The sequence below is a fragment of the Saimiri boliviensis genome, chromosome 7, assembly GCF_048565385.1.
Source record: "Saimiri boliviensis isolate mSaiBol1 chromosome 7, mSaiBol1.pri, whole genome shotgun sequence".
Lineage (NCBI taxonomy): Eukaryota > Metazoa > Chordata > Mammalia > Primates > Cebidae > Saimiri > Saimiri boliviensis.
This window is the reverse complement of record NC_133455.1, coordinates 94426456-94441277: the sequence shown is the minus strand read 5'-3', so window position 1 is coordinate 94441277 and position 14822 is coordinate 94426456. Positions and strand designations below refer to the sequence as shown.

General features: G+C 36.4%; 1 long non-coding RNA gene and 1 other non-coding gene across 3 annotated transcripts in view; one reads left to right on the top strand and one right to left on the bottom strand.

The window, feature by feature from the left end:
- Nucleotides 1-14822, top strand: part of LOC141585164 (uncharacterized) — a 458381-nt gene that overhangs the window by 367911 nt on the left and 75648 nt on the right. The window lies entirely within an intron of this gene.
- Nucleotides 7278-7383, bottom strand: LOC120365142 (U6 spliceosomal RNA). The gene has a single exon (XR_005580161.1). It is a non-coding gene; the product is annotated as a U6 spliceosomal RNA (small nuclear RNA).

Genomic DNA, 14822 nt, shown 5'->3' with positions numbered 1-14822 from the left:
CTGCATCCTTGCCAACATTTGTTATTTTCCAGCTTTTTGTTTATTTTTTTTTTCCATTATTTAGTGAGTTTGAAGTGGTATCTCATTGTGGTTTTGATTTGCATTTACCTAACGAATAGTAATGTTGAGCATCTTTTCACGTGTTTGTTGTACATTTGTATAATCATTTTGAAGAAATGTCTATTCAAACCCCTTGCCCATTTTTACTCAGTTTATTTTTATTTTTCTTACTTAATTAGTTCTTTATATATTCTGAATACAAGATACTCATAAGATATTTTGATCTTGCAAATATTTTCCCCCATTATGTGTTTGCCTTTTTACATCCTTGATAGTAAACTTTGAAACATAGAAGTTTTTAATTTTAATTTTTAAAGTTTTAATTTAATAAAATTAAAATTTAAAAGGTATCTATTTTTGCATATGTTGCTTGTACTTTAAGTGTCAGATCTGAGTATTTCTCAATCTGAGGCCATACATTTTTACAGCTAATTTTTCTACTAAGAGTTTTCTAATTTTACCTCTTACATATAGGTAATTGATCCATTTTTGTAGTGGATGTTAGATGTAGTCAGATGTTTTTTCTGTCTCTACTGAGATGATATGCTTTATGTCCTTTGTTGTATTAACAAAATGTATTATATTAATTGATTTTCAAATGTTAAATGAACCTTGAATTCCTAAAACCAATTCCACGTGGTCATGGTTCATAATCCTTTTTATATGTTGCTGAATTTGCACCAAATATATATATATTATATATATATATTATATATATATATATAAAATATATATATATAATATATATATATATAAACAGGTATATCTATATATAAATATATATCTATAAATCTGTATTTTAAAAATATATAAATATATTTTATATATGTATATTTGATGCAAATAGATAGATAGATAGATAGATATGGAGTCTAGCTCTGTCACCCTGGCTGGAGTGCAGTGCCATGATCTTGGCTCACTGCCACCTCTACCTCCCAGGTACAGGTAATTCTCTGCCTCAGTCTCCTGAGTAACTGGGATTATAGGCACCCACCACCACTCCAGGCTAATATTTTTGTATTTTTGGTAGAGATGGGGTTTCACCATATTGGCCAGGCTGGTCTTCAACTCCTGACCTCATGGTCCACCTGCCTTGGCCTCCTAAAGTGCTGAAATTATAGGCGTGAGCCACCACACCCGGCCTCTATGCCAAATTCTTATTACAAATGGGACCCACAGACATAAAAAGATAGTATAGATGTAAAAATGGCCTAATATTGCACAGCAAACTTGATTTGTGGGTAATTAACATTGTCGATGACTCCCCAAGTAGGGGGCAATCCTGTGCACAGATGATCAAATGTTGGTTTCAGGGAAATAGGTAAACAAACCTATCTAGATCAATTTTTTTGCACTCCCTTGTTATCTCCCCTCTGCCATTGCCTCACGGAAGAGGATTAAGCTGCCTTCAGTCATAGCCCTTTCCCGGAGCTTTTGGAAAACCTCATGGCCTTCCAAGAAGGTTTATGTCTTTCCTATAATTTTTCCCACCACCCTGTCCAATCTCCTACATTTCCCCCTTTTCTGATTTTTGCATCAGGTTTTGTTGATTGAAGAATAAAGATGTGTGCAGCAACAGTTTTGTCAGGCGCAGCGGTTATAAGTCATTTTCGGCTTTGCATCCTAGAATTAGTAATTAGCATAAGACAAATGAGTATAATCAGTAACATTCTACTTGGCACCACAGTCTAATGTGTGCCATTACTAAGGGACCCCACCAGGGGTATGTCAATCCTTCCTAGCTAAGCAGTCGCATCGTTAGAGGATGGAAGGGAGTGCCTGCCTAAGTAACATGGTGGGAAAGAGGCAGATGTAGAAGATGGGCTCAATAGAGTGTAGCAGGTACAGGTAGCAGGCAAAGTGGCAGAATAAAAAAGGAACAAATTATCTGGAGTGAATAGTGTTTGTGTTTGGAGCAGGATTCTCTCAGCCTCTTGGGTTGCCTTCTTCAGCCTTCCCCAGGTAATGTCTGGGACTTCTGTCATCCAAGGAAGCTGCATCATCCCGGGCTGTGGATCCTGCAGGGTCTTTTCCTTCATTTCTGGTACCGGGTTAGGTCCTAGCCATGCCGTGGTATGATGTGATGCATCATGCTGGAATCCAGAGAGGACCTGAGGTGGTATAAACACAAGCATATCCTCTACCCCATGTTAGCAAATTGTTTGTAACACACCATACATTACTATTCACATCTTTCCTTTGAGAGGTTTTAGCAAAGTGCTTTCCTATAGCTGATTGAAATTTATCTTTAAAATTTAAAAATTAAGGGTAAATAAGTCTTGTGCTAGTGGTGTTGCAGGATCCTTACTCATATTCCCACGTTTTTGTTATCTGACCATGTTTTTAAGGGTGGAGTGAACTACTTTTGTAGCCAAAACTACAGGAGTATGAGATGAGAACCGAAGTAGTTTGTCATCAGGAAGGACATGGTCTATGTGGCCTGCATAATTAGAGAGTGCTATCTGAAGATCTAGAGATAGGGGCCTGCATAATTAGAGAGTGCTATCTGAAGATCTAGAGATAGGGGCAATACTGCTTTGAATTGATTTTTACTCAAAAGAATTTTTATGACATCAGGGCCATAACCTAGCAATAGATTGCATTGTCTGCAGCCTGTATAGATGACTTTACTAGATAAATAGCTAGATATAGGGAGATAGTGTTTAGTCCTGGTATATGAGCAAAATATCTATTCTAGGAAGCACAGTTCTAGGGCCATTTGTCCTATTAAACTTGTTGGGGAATGTTTAGTAGAAAAAACAAACAATTGGATGGAATATTTAGGGTTTATGCCATGTAGTTGCCTCTGAGAAATAACTTGCTCTATTTCCTAAATTTCCTTTTTTGCTTCAGGAGTTAAATACCTCGGAGAATCTAGGGCTGTATTGCCTTTAAAGAAGAAAACAGGTTTTGCAACTTATCAGTGGTTATGTGGAAGCTGGGGTGAAGCCAATTAATATTGCCCAGCAATTTTTGATAAGTTTAAGGTAACTTGCTAGTATTTAATATAACCTTCTGGGGTCTTACTGACCAGGAAGTTAGTATATATCTAAGATATGTCCAAGGAGAGGACATTTGTACTTTTTTAGGTGCTACGATTAAATCACTTAACTGGGTGTTCCTTTGGATAGAGGCATATAAACTTGAAAGTACTGGCTCTGTTGGGGCTGCTAATAAAATATCATCCATAAAATAAATAATCTTGCCATTAGAAAATTCTTTTCTACTGGGAGCAAAGCCTGATGTACATGATACTAACACATGGGAGGACTGTTCAGCATTCCTTCAGGAAGCACGTTCTGACTGGTGAGAGATAGTATCTTGTTATGGTTGTTATTTGCATTTCTTTAATGATCGGTGATGTAGAGCTTCTTTATATGCGTTTGGGCTGCATATATGTCTTCTTTTGTCTTTGCCCACTTTTAAATGGGCTTGTTTTTTTCTTGTTAATTTGTTTAAATTCCTTATAGGTACTGGATATTAGACCTTTGTCAGAGGCATAGTTTGCAAACATTTTCTCCCATTCTGTAGAGTGTGTGTGTATGCTGTTGATAGTTTCCTTTTCTGTGCAGAAGCTCTTTAATTAGATCCCATTTGTCAATTTTTGCTTTTGTTGCAATTGCTTTTGGGAGTCTTCATCATGAAAATTTTGCAACTTCTTATGTCCAGAGTGGTATTGTGTAGGTTGTTTTCCAGGGTTTCTATAGTTTTTAGTTTTACATTTAAGTCCTTAATGCATCTTAAGTTGATTTTTGTCTATGGTGCAAAGATTTTTTGGTTGATTTTTGTTTACAGTGCAAAGAAGGAGTCCGGTTTCAGTCTTCTGCAATATGGCTAGCCAGTTGTCTCCACATCATTTGTTAAATAGGGAGCTTTTTTTCCCATTGCTTGTTTTCGTCAGATTCATCAAGTTCAGATGGTTGTATGTGTGCAGCCATATTTATGGGCTTTCTAGTCTGTTTCAGTGGTCTATGTGTCTGGTTTTATGTAAGTATTCATGTTGTTTTGATTACTGTAGCCCTGTGATAGCATGATGCCTCCTGCTTTGTTCTTTTTGCTTAGGATTGCCTTGGCTACTTGGACTCTTTTTGGTTCCATTTGAATTTTTAAATAGTTTTTTCTAGTTCTGTTAAGATGTCATTGGTAGTTTGATAAGAATAGCACAGAATTTATAAATTGCTTTAGGCCATCTGGCCATTTTAATGATATTGATTCTTCCTATTCATGAGCATGGATTTTTTACCATTTGTGTCATCTCTGATTTCTTTGAGCAGTGCTTTGTAATTCTCATTGCAGAAATTCTTCAGCTCCCTGGTTAGCTGTAATCCTAGGTATTTTATTCTTCTTGTGGGAATTGTAAATGGAATTGAGTTCTTAATCTGGCTGTCAACTTTGCTGCTGTTGGTGTACAGGAATGGTCGTGCATTTTGTATGTTGATTTTGTATTCTGAAACTTTGCTGAAGTTATCAGCGTAAGGAGTATTTGGGCTTAGACTATGGGGTTTCCTAGATACATAATCATTTCATCTTCAAACAAGGGTAGTTTGGCTTTCTCTATTGTTATTTGGAGGCCCTTTATTTCTTTTTCTAGCCTGATTGCCCTGGCCAGGACTTCCAATACTATGTTGAATAGGAGTGGTGAGAGAGTGCATCCTTGTCTTATACCTGTTTTCAAGGGGAATGCTTCCACCTTTTGGTCATTCAGCATGATATTGGTTGTGGGCTTGTCATATATTTGGTCTTATTATTTTGAGGTATGTTCCTTGAAATTCTAGTTTTTTTTTTCTTTTTTTTGAGACAGAGTTTCACTCTTGTTGCCCAAATTGGTGTGCAATGGTGCAATCTCGGCTCACTGCAACCTCCCCCTCTTGGGTTCAAGCAATTCTCCTGCCTCAGCCTCCCAAGTAGTTGGGATTACAAGGGCGAGCCACCATGGCGATAACTTTTTTTTTTGGTATTTTTAGTAGAAATCGGGCTTCACCATGTTAGCCAGACTGGTCGCAAATTCCTCAGCTAAGGTGATCTGCCCACCTTGGCCTCCCAAAGTCCTGGAATTACAGGGATGAGCCACTGTGTCAGGTGCAATTGAAAAGGCTGAGAGTTTTTAACATGAAGGGATGTTGAATTTTATCAAAAGCCTTTTCTGCATCTATTTAGATAATTATGTGGTTTTTGTCTTTAGTTCTGTTTATGTGATGAATCATGTTTATTAATTTGCATGTGTTAAACCAACCCTGCATCCCAGGAAAAAAGCCTACTTGATTGTGGTGGATTAGTTTTTTGATATGCTGCTAGATTTGGTTTGCTCATACTTTGTTGAGCATTTTTGTACTGATATTCTTCAAGGATATTGGCCTGAAGCTTTTGCTTTTTGTTGTATCTCTGCAAGGTTTTGGTATCAGGACAATGCTGGCCTCATCAAATGAGTTGAGGAGGAGTCCCTCCTCATTTCAAAAAAAAATGGTTTCCATAAGAATGGTACCAACTCTTCTTTGTACAACTGGTAGAATTCACCTGTAAAGCTGTCTGGTCCTGGGCTTTTTTTAGGTTGGTTGTACACCTGGTAGAATTCACCTGTAAAGCTGTCTGGTCCTGGGCTTTTTTTAGGTTGGTTGTACAACTGGTAGAATTCACCTGTAAAGCTGTCTGGTCCTGGGCTTTTTTTAGGTTGATAGACTGTTTATTACTGATTCAATTTTGGAGCTTGTTATTCATCTCTTAAGGTATTCAACTTCTTCCTCCTTCAGTCTTGGGAGGATGTATTGTTCTACCCGAGCGAATTTAAACAGAAGTGCCACACACTGAGTTTTTGAGAGTCCACCTTTATGCTGGTGTCTGAGAGTCAGCCAGAGCTCAAACCTCTCGTCCAAGAACAAAGGGCGGTCAACAGTTTTATACCAGTTTAGGGTCAGGGGGCAGTAAGCAGATTATTACAGAAGCAGAAGGAGCAGGTAAGGGGAGAGGGGGGTGCCTAACAAAAAGTTCTACTTAAAATTGTTTTTTTACTCAGGATGTGGGATAGCAGTGTGGGATAACAGTTACACAGTTGCAGATACAGGATGTACAGGGTGGGCCCTTTTTCTCAGAAAATTGGTTACAAAGATGCCAGGTGTCTCAGACGGCAAGCTTTTGGAACAAAATGCCCTACATAGCTTACAGTGGGCAAAATGGAGTTAGCAGGATTGTTTCAAATGTATTCATTATAGCCAAGCTAGGATATTTCAGTGTATGTCTGGGATTTATATATTTCTTCTAGGTTTTCTATTTTGTGCATAGAGGTATTCATCATAGTCTCCAATTATTATTTTTATTTCTGTGGGGTCAGTGATAATACACCCTTGGCATTTCTGATTGTGTTTATTTGGATATCTCATTTATTCTTTATTAGTCTAGCTAGTGGTCTTTATTTATTTATTTATTTAGATTAGCTCCTAGATTCATTGCTCTTTTGAATAGTTTTTCACACCTCAATCTCCTTCAGTTCAGCTCTGATTTTGGTTATATCTTGTTCTGCTAGTTTTGGAATTGGATTGCTCTTGTTTCCCTACTTCTTTTAGTTGTGATATTAGGGTGTTAATTTGAAATCTTTCCGTTTCACAGGGGCAGTTACTGCTATAAATTTCCCTCTTCACACTGCCTTACCTGTGTCCCAGAGATTCTGGTGTATTGTATTTTTGTTCTTATTAGTTTCAAATCCTTGATTTCCACCTTAATTCATTATTTATTCAAATGTAATTCAGGAGCAGGTCATCTAATTTACATATAATTGTATGCTTTTGAGCAATTTTTTAAATCTTGAATTCTGTTTTTATTGTGCTGTGGTCCTACAGAGTGGTTGGTATAATTTTGGTTCTTTTGCATTTGCTGAGGATTGTTTTATGTCCAATTGTGTGATCATTTTAGAGTATGTGCCATGTGGCAATGAGCAGAATGCATATTCTGTTGTTTTGGGGTGGTAAGTTCTGTAAATGTCTATCAGGTCCATTTAGTCCAGTGTTGAATTCAGATCTTCAACACCTTTGTTAATTTTCTGACTTGATGATCTGTCTAATACTGTCAGCAGGGTGTTGAAGTCTCCCACTATTATTGAGTGGGAGTCTAAGTCTTTTTGAAGGTCTTGAAAAACTTGCTTTATGAATCTGGGTGCTTCTTTGTTAGGTCCATATGTATTTAGAATAGTTAGGTCTTCTTATGGAATTAACTCTTTACCATTATGTAACTATATGGAATGGTCAAGAATTTGCATGTCATCCTTGTGCATAGGCCATGTTAACCTTCTCTGTATCATTCCAATTTTAGTATATGTACTGCCAAAGCAAGCACCATTATTTCTGTAAGGTCAATAGTTATGTGCCCTCTTTCTTTCCTGATTTTAGAAATGTGAATCTGCTTTATTTTTTTTTCTTGATCAGCCTAAATAAAGTTTTGTCACTTTTGTAGATATTTTAAATAATTGACTTTTGAGTTTTAAATATCATTTTTTTCATTGTCTATTTCGTCACTTTCCGCTCTCCTCTTTGTTATATCCTTCCATTTACTGTGGCAGTTGGGGTCATCTTATGTTGTGAATATCCCCACAGGTTCTGTCCCAACAGATATCTGCCCCAATTCCACAAAGCAAATAGAGGGAAGGAGAAAGTTTAAGGTGGGAGTTTAGGTTATTGATTTGAGATTTCTTTTTTAATATAGACATTAACAGATATGAACTCTCTCTTAGTACTACTGTCTCTACATTCAATAAGTTTGGAATGTTGTGTTTTCATTTTCTTTCACCCTAAAGTATTTTCTAATTTCCCTTGCAACTTCTTTAACACATTTGTCTCCTAATAAGGGATGTCACACTGCATGGAGCGTTACTCCCATCTACTGCTAGCAGATTGAATTTAACGAACCTTTGATTCTTTCTCAGGGCTATTGGTGATGCTTCATTGCAAACTGACACTTTTTCTTGTTATGTTCTGTACTTCTAATCACTTAACTCTGGCCACGCGGTTATGACAACTGGAACTAATCTGTGTCATATGTTTGGCTCTCCAGATGATTAAGACTGATAATGGTACACTTTTTATTATAAAATAAAAACTTGACGAGTAGCTAAAATCAAGGTATTCAGGTGGCCCTCCACTCACCACCATCAGTAGACATCTGATGTTGCTGAGCATATATATAGACTTATCAAAAATTAACCCTAAAAGATTTATGATTCTGTCTCCCTCAATGTCTCCTGGTACACACATCCTAACAAGACACTTTAATCACTAAATACAGCTGTCCCTAGAAAAGAATCATGTCTTCTTAGAGACTTTCTGGGTAATGAATGGGATGAAAGTATTGGAGAATTATACAGACCTATTTTGAAATTTTAGGATTGTGTCTTGATTATTTCTGAGCATGACGCTTTTTTTTTCTCTAATGACAAACTGAAGATGGTCTTCTTATTATACACCTTAAGGCTGCCCAGAGGACTCCAATTTAATTCTAGTTCAGCTACCTGCCTTATCTGGTTGGACTGATATCATTCCACATCATAAAAATAATGACTACTATGTTGAATACAATGCTCACTGAGTCTCCCTATATTGGTTGAATATAGGTAGGTCTCCATTAATTTTATAAAAATGTCCTTTAACTCACACACTTTCCCTCTATATCTTGTTGCAAACTGGAGATGATGGGAAGAAGTGAAATTATAGCTATTGGATTAGGACATACTTGCTTGTTTGTTTGTTTAGTAATAGTGGAGGAAACAACCCAGGCATATGAGGAAAAAATATTTTACATCTTGGAGGTATGGAGTAAGTGAGGCATTAATGATCTTTCATCAGAACATCTTGTAGCCACCCTTGTTATTAAAAACATGTTTTTCTCCTAAACCGTTGTTAAGTGTTTAGAATTTAATTGATTCATGGGTCTGTCTAATCACTACTCTCAACCCTCTGACTGTATTTTATGATAGCCATTTCCCTTAATCCTTTCAAGAAATCTGCCAGAAACACTTCAGGCAAAACCCATCAGTATCTCCAGATGTCTTCCCTACTCCCATTCCAATAGCCACTACTCAACCACTCATGTGTTGGACAAATGTCACCCAGTTGGTGGCATGAGTAAATAGGGCATTTTGAATAGAGTGCCCTCAGGAAGTCCCTCCAAAAATCATAACTAGACTCGATTATTAAAATTGAATTAAGAATCTTATAGTTTATCAGCTGGCCAGGAGGTCATGTTGAAGACACCATAAAATTCTTCCCCTACTGATGCAGGTTGTTAGCAAACCCTTATTTCCAGTGGCACCACATGCATTCTTGAAACTATACGTCTTATATGGAAGCCAGACATTAACTTCTCTCCCTCCCAAAAATACTGTGACTTGTGCCTTGGTGGTGGTTATAAGAAATTTCCTAATGTTAAAGGAAACACCAACAGTGCATTATAATGTGGTTCTTAGATGACCATAGAAACCTCTCTAAAATGGAACTACACGTGGTTACGTGGAGGAGCTACCTAGAGGGATAATTGACTTGTTATTTTTGTACCTTCTGTAAGCAGTTGTCCCTAGAGTGTGGTAATCCAATTAGAAAAGGCGGTATGAAATTTGTTACTTACTTTAACTGAAGTAGTCAATGACACCACTTTAGTCCTGGAAGTCATCAGATCAGTTCAATTTACCAGCCAGGTTTGTTATGGATAGATAGGTACAAACCAAGATGAGATCTGTGCAATTGCTTCTGTAACTGTATTAATGTCTCAGGTCAACTGGAGCTATCAATACAGAAACTTAGGAAGAGAGCCACATGGCCTTCTAAAATAGACTGTAATAGCTTATGACTTTTATTCTTTTGGTAAATGTTGGACCCTGGGAAGCATAGTTAAGCTCAACACAGAAGGTCAACAGCTGCTGATTTGAATCCTATTGGTAGTAGCCTTAATTAAATCCTCTTGTAAGACAATTAGATACACTTATTCCCAGCTTCTGTCAGATTAATCACAGTCACCAACAGAGTGGCATACTCATGGGAAAATTTGCCAGAATCCATGATGGTATAGAACAAATCTCTATTTGTCTTTTACTTTTCTACATAACTTTTAAGTGAGGTATTGCCTGTCCTTTTTCCAGACTATCCTTTCAAGAATACATCATCAACAGCCTAGGAAGATTGTGCTACTCTCCGGAGGAAAGAATAGGTTTGCTCACACTTACTCTCTAGTATAATAAACATAATTGTTCCCTCTGGAGTAAAATGATAGGCCTTCTTACCACTTATTATAAAAGATTCGAGTTTTCTAAGTTCAGAATTCTCCTTTAACATAATCCCCTATTTGTCCAGCATCTCTCTGGGTCCCATAAAACTTGGGGGCATAAAAGAATTGATGAAAATAGGCTAATACTTATATTGCCCATTGTTCCATAGTAATAAACTCCTTTCTCTTTGACCCAGGACTCATATCTTCTGCTAGCATAACATGACAGACCAACATGACAGTGTAAATTTAGGGTAATATATATTAGACATGTCACAGTTTTTGATATGCAGGAGAGAGAACACTCACACAAAAAAAAAGCTTTTATCTTACTACAGGGTGTAATCCAGTCTTGCATCTAATTTAGAAATTTTATTTCAGCATTTTTTCATTAGTTTCATCATTCTAGTTTTAAAAATCCATTTCAACCCTCTGTTATTCTGTTAGTTAAAATCTTAATGATTAAAGTTAAAATGTAATGTGCTCACACTGCATGTTAGAATTTTTTCTGTAACAATTTTGCTTTATAATAGCATAAGCTCACTAAGGATGGGCTCTATGACTCCTCCCACTTTTCTGTCTCTTCCAGCATACTATATGAAAGCTAATATTTCAAAATAGAATTTCAGATTAATAAATATAAAATTTTTTACTTGGCCTTGCTTTTTCACGTCCTTCATGTTTCCAACGAGATTTGACAAGTTTTGAACCAAAGAATAAATTTATATGCATATAAAACAACAAGGGCATGAAAAGAAAAAGAAAAAGATATCCAGAAAGCATATATAGTTACAACTGTCATCTCCAAATGGTTAAATGAATGACTAATATATGAGTGAATGATTTAGCTATATGTTTAAGGAGCTGGAAATAGAGATTTAATCACTATTAACCATTCTCATATAATTCTTTGTTTTCTGGGACCTGAAATAATGATCTTGTTTTCATATACCAAATTTTTTTTTGCATGTTTTTAAAATAGAGCTAACCAAATCTGAAATATATTGTTTGTATAATAAAATATTGTTTTTTTAATTGTAATTTAGGTTCTAGGGTACATGTACAGATCATGCAGTGTTGTTGTGTAGGTACATACATGGCAAAATGGTTTGCTGCCTTCATCCCCCCATCACCTATATCTGGTATTTCTCCCCTCATTATCCCTTCCCACATTCCCCACCCAGCTGTCCCTCCCCTAGCCCTCCCCCTACTGACTGAAGTGTGTGATGTTCCCCTCTCTGTGTCCATGTGTTCTAATTGTTCAACAAATATAACTAATATTTTCTGGGAGATCATAGATTGTAATTGGATATGTGTTACATCAGAGCATGTCAAAGAAAAATATGCTTTTTAAAATACAGAAATATACATATGCAGATGCTCCTTGACTTATGATTGGGTTACATCCCATAAGCCCATTGCAAGTTGAAAATATCATGTCAAAAATGTATTTAATACCCCAATAAACTCACCAGAATTTTTAAAAATCGTAAGTTAAACCATCATAAGTTGAACTATCATCAGGAATACAGGATTGTCTATATTTCTTTCTAAATATTGGGATATATATATACACCCATGTGTATAAGTATCATATATACAGATATATATGTGTATGCATATATCTTATGCAAAGAAAGAACAGTGTAGGATTTTTTTCTTCCTTTCTCTACTAAAAGCTCATAGATGTTCCAGTTATATATCACAAGATTATAGCATTTCAGTATTAGTCTCAATTTACTTGAGGAAACGTCACTGAAATTCAGTATGCAGACGAGCAAACGTGCTATGTTCTAAATCTAATTACTCAAATCTGCATTAATACAAGTAAAGTAGCACAAAGGGAGCAGCAGTATTCAGTTAAAATAATTATTAAGCCTACAGCTCATCTTGATAGAGCATGAATAATTGTATTTACAGGTTTTCTGTGCCATTAACACATATATCCCCATGGTAAACCTGAAAGTCATAATACAAACTGCACGAAGCTAAACAACTCCAGGCACAAAATCTAACAACTCCTAATATAAGCAGGATTTTAAAATGTATTTGTATTTCAATAGGTTTTTGAGGAACAGATGGTGTTTGGTTACATGAATTTCTTTCGTGGTGATTTCTGAGATTTTGGTGCATCCATCACCCACGCAGTGTACACTGTACCCAAAGTGTAGTCTTTTATCCTTCACCCCATTCCCACCCTTTCCCCTAGTCCCAAAGTTCATTTTATTATTCTTATGCCTTTACATCCTCAAGGCTTAACTCCCACTTCTGAATGAGAACATATGTTGTTTATTTTTTCATTTCTTGCTTAATTCACTTAGAATAATAGTCTCATTCCATCCAGGTTGATGTGAATGCCATTATTTTGTTCTTTTTTATGGCTGGATAGTATTCCATGATTGTGTGTGTGTGTGTGTGTGTGTGTGTGTGTGTATCACATTTTCATTATCCAATCTATGATTAATGGGCATTTGGGCTGGTTCCATATTTTTGCAATTGCAAATTGTGCTGCTATAAACATGTGTGAACAAGTATCTTTTTCATATAATGACTTATTTTCCTCTGGATAGATCCCTAGTAGTAAGAATGCTGGATGAAATGATAGATCTACTTTTAGTTCTTTAAGGAATCTATTTTCCGTAGGGGTTGTACTAGTTTACATTTTCACCAACAATGTAAAAGCATTCCCATTTCATTACACCAATGCTGTTATTTTATGACTTTTTAATTATGACCATCTTGCAGAACTTGAGTGGTTTTGATTTGCATTTCTCTGGTAATTAGTGATGTTGAGCAGTTTTCCGTATGCTTGTTGGCCATTTGTTTATCTTCTTTAGAGAATTGTCTATTCATGCCCTTAGTCCACTTTTGGATGGAATCATTTGATTTTTCTTGCTGATTTGTTTGAGTTCTTTGTAGATTCTGGATATTAGCCCTTTGTTCCTTTGTTGGATATATAGATTGTGAAGATTTTTCTCCCACTCTGTGGGTGGTCTGTTAATTCTGCCCATCCTTCTCCTTCTCCTTCTCCTTCTCCTTCTCCTTCCTTCCTCTTTCTTTCTCCCTTTCTTTCTTCCTTTCTTTCTTTCTTTCTTACTTTCCTTTCTTTCCTGTCTTTCCTGTCTTTCCTTTCTTTTTTTAATCGAGTCTCTCTCTGTCACCCAGGCTGGAGTGCAGTGGCCCGATCTTGGCTCACTGCAACCTCCACTTCCCAAGTTCAAGTGATTCTTCTGCCTCAGCCTCCAAAGTAGCTGGGACTACAGGTGCATGCCACCACCCCCAGCTAATTTTTTTGTAAGGTTTTCACCATGTTAGCCAGGATGGTCTCGATCTCTTGACCTCATGATCCAAACGCCTCAGCCTCCCAAAGTGTTGGGATTACAGGCGTGAGCCACTGCACCCAGCCTCTGCTGATTATGCTTTTGCTGTGCAGAAGCATTTTAGTTTAACTAAATCTTACCTATTTATCTTTGTTTTTGTTCCATTTGCTTTTGTGTTCTTGGTTATAAAGTCTTTGCCTAAACCAAAGTATAAAAGGATTTTTCCAATGTTATCTTCTAGTATTTTTATGGTTTCAGGTCTTAGATTTAAGTTTTTAAGCCATTTCGAGTTGATTTTGGTGTAAGGTGAGATATAAGGATCCAGTTTCTTTCTTCTACATATGGCTTGCCAATTATCCCAACATCATTTGTTGAATAGGGAGTCTTTTCTCCATGTTTATGTTTTTGTTTGCTTTCTCAAAGATCAGTTGACTGTGGATTCTCTATGCTGTTCCATTGATCTTTGTGCCTATTTTTTACACCAGTGTCATGCTGTTTTGGTGACCATGGCCTTATAGTATAGTTTGAAGTTGAGTAATGTGATGCATCCAGATTTTTCTTTTTGCTTAGTCTTACCTTGGCTATGAAGGCTCTATTTTTGTTTCATTTGAATTTTAGGACTGTTTTTTCTAGTTTTGTGAAGAATGATGGTGGTGTTTTGATGGGAATTGCAATAATTTGTAGACTGCTTTTGGCAGTATGGTCATTTTCACAATATTGATACTACCCATCCATGAACATGAAATGTGTTTCCATTTCTTTGTTTAATCTATGATTTCTTTCAGCAATGTTTGTAGTTTTCCTCATAGAGGTCTTTCACCTCCTTGGTTAGATATATTCCTAAGTATTTTGTTTTACTTTTTTGCAGCTATTGTAAAAGGGATTAAGTTCTTGATTTATTTTTAGCTTGGTCACTGTTGTTGTATAGCAGATCTAATGATTTGTGTACATTAATTTTGTATCTTGAAACTTTGCTGAAGTTCATTTATCAGTTCTAGGAGCTTTCTGGAGGAGTCTTTAGGGTTTTCTAGGTAAGCAATCATATCATCACTAAACAGCAGCTGTTAGACTTGACTTCCTCCTTACCTATTTGGATGCCCTTGATTTCATTCTTTTGACTGATTGCTCTGGCTAGGACTTCCAGCACCATTTCGAATAGAAGTATGAGAGTGGACATTCTTGTCTTGTTCCAGGGGAAATGTT